Source organism: Anopheles darlingi, chromosome 3 (assembly GCF_943734745.1).
Source record: "Anopheles darlingi chromosome 3, idAnoDarlMG_H_01, whole genome shotgun sequence".
Taxonomy (NCBI): domain Eukaryota; kingdom Metazoa; phylum Arthropoda; class Insecta; order Diptera; family Culicidae; genus Anopheles; species Anopheles darlingi.
In genome coordinates this window covers 39,523,439-39,525,938 of record NC_064875.1, presented here as the reverse complement: position 1 = coordinate 39,525,938, position 2,500 = coordinate 39,523,439, and the positions used below count along the sequence as shown (strand labels likewise).

At 41.6% G+C, this 2,500-nt stretch overlaps 1 protein-coding gene across 5 annotated transcripts in view; it reads left to right on the top strand.

Moving 5' to 3' along the window:
- Window positions 1–2,500, top strand: part of LOC125957719 (zwei Ig domain protein zig-8) — a 205,896-nt gene that overhangs the window by 156,306 nt on the left and 47,090 nt on the right. The window lies entirely within an intron of this gene.

The following is a 2,500-nucleotide window of genomic DNA, read 5'->3' as shown; positions in this document are numbered from 1 at the left end:
AAGGATGATCTTGCAAAGCGGTATATTATCATCATAATCACTAACTCGGAGAAAAATGCTTCTCGCGTTGCGTTGGTCAATAGATGGAAATCTTCCTCAAACCATGGCCCAAGATGGATTGGCGCACAAGAATAAAACTTATCAAGTGATTTTCTGAATATCTTGTAGGTGAGGAATGATCCTGTGTTTTCAATGCACTGTTCTCGTAGTTTGGTCTCCATGTCAGTTGAATCGTTCGATTCATTTGATTCAGAGCTCTCGCGAGATAATGAAGACCCATGGCTTGTTCTCGTCCAAACTGTAGAATTAGAAAAACAGATGATTTTGAATATGCTTAGCTGAAACTTTCACATGCAGCGCTTACCTACTACCAGCGCTAGCCCAATCACGAGCAATGTAACACTGGACTTGCACATTGTTCCGATGTAATTTTCAACCATCCATAGGAACACGGAATTCAGGACCTAAATCGTTCGCGAGCAAAGCACAAGCTTAAATAACCGCTCTATCGGTACACCGTATTAATCGAGATCGTTATTTAGAGTGTCTAGCAGGATTCGTTACTGATAAAGCAGTAGCTGGCAGTTGGTGTGACTGTTTACTTTCCTCGTGAGGATTCCATGAACCACGATCAGTTACTCCGAATCAACAGGAAACCGATAAACAGATAATATTGTTTTTGCAAGTGACACAGACATCTGAATTTTTCAGGAAATGTTGTTGTTTTTAAAAATTTTACTATGCATTGGTTAGGCTCGTTTAACCTGCTAGTAACACAGCATTTCAATTTACGCATTAAACGCAATTTACAGTCATCGTCGCAGAGCTTTGTAGCGGTGTCGATGGTACCCAACATTCTAACTATCAGACGTACAAATAGAAAACCGCCGTTTTTCATGGTAGATCCCCTATGAGAAAACCATTTTTTTTGTACGCCTGATAGTTCTATTTGTACGCCTGGTAGTGATAGCAGTTGCAAATTAATCGATAAAAATATGCAAAAACCCTGGCAATTACAGTTGGGGCATCTGTCATCAACTCCCCAAAATCTCGTTTGTTCATTTTCATTCTGCTTTGAATTATTCAATCGCGAACATGGCGAAAGTTGAGCCGAATAAGTGCCATTTGCGGGAAGTCTTACTTTTTGCGTTTCATGCTAAAAAATGCAGCTGAAGCGCATCGAATGATAAGAAGTTTATGGTGAAGCCTGCATTAGTGAAAGAACGTGTCGGGAGTGGTTTAGCAAGTTCAAAAACGGCGATTATGACGGAAAAGTTCGAAAACGCCGAATTGACCACTTTGCTGAAAGAAGATGCTTGTCGAACGCAACAGGAACTTGCATACTTATTGTGCGCGACGTAACAAGCAATATCGCATCGGCTAAAACCCCAAGGAATGATCCATAAGCTAGGATACTGGGTGCCACACGAGTTGAAGCCGAGGGACATCGAACGGCGTCGGCGGTGGAAGTCGTGAAAACATATCTGGAAACATTAAAAATGGAAAAAATACTACCCCACCCTTTCCACTCTCCAGCCAACGCTCCGTCAGGCTATTATTTATTCCGATCGTAGACCTTGCCAAGCAGCGCTTCCGTTCTTTCGAGGATACCCAAAATTGGATCGATCCATGGATCGCGTTGAAAGATGATCAATTTTTCCGACGAAAAATTCAAAACATGCCCAAATTATGCGAAAAGTTGTGGTTAACTACGGCAATTACTTTGAAGAATGAATTTGTAAGGAGTTTTTTTACAATAAATCCTCAAATCATGAGAAAAAACGGCGGTTTTCTATTTGTACGCTTAATATTTATAAAGGATTTTCTTTTTGCTTTCATCTTTATTTATTTGTTTTCCGAATGCGTGACTTCACATTGAATGATTTGTTATTCAAACAAGTTTTAATTGATTCACCTATCCATAACACCGATTCGTTCGTCCGTTGACCTACTGTCCACTGTCCACTGTTTGAATCATCAATAATCGAGTTGTTATTTGTTATTTGTTATTTGTTATTTATTTATTGGACTCATTGGCCAGCATCGGCTTTATGAGCTATGATATTACATTGATTACAATTTACAAGGTGAAGTAACAGTACAGTATAGTGACAAACAGGTTGGTGCGCGTGAAATATTGTCATGCGAATCTTAGGCGCTCCCTGAAATCAGATAGGCGAATATTAAAGTCAAAGTAAGCCGCCACCTCATTAAAGCTGCGCGACATTGCAGCGATGGGCTCATGGGCTCCGAAGAGGTGGCTAGCGTGTTGAATAGCAAGAGCCTGACGATACCGGGCCGCTTGCCTGGGAACATTTATTCTTAATTTTACAAGGAGTGCCGGCGCATCGATGCCACCAGTTAGCAGTTTGCCTGCAAAGAGAGCCTGGTGGTTACGACGGCGTTTCGTTAGAGGTTCAAGGCCCAGAAGGAGGCAGCGTACATTGTAGCTGGGCATGTTATCGAGGCTCACCCAGGGCAACTTCTTTAACGCGTACCG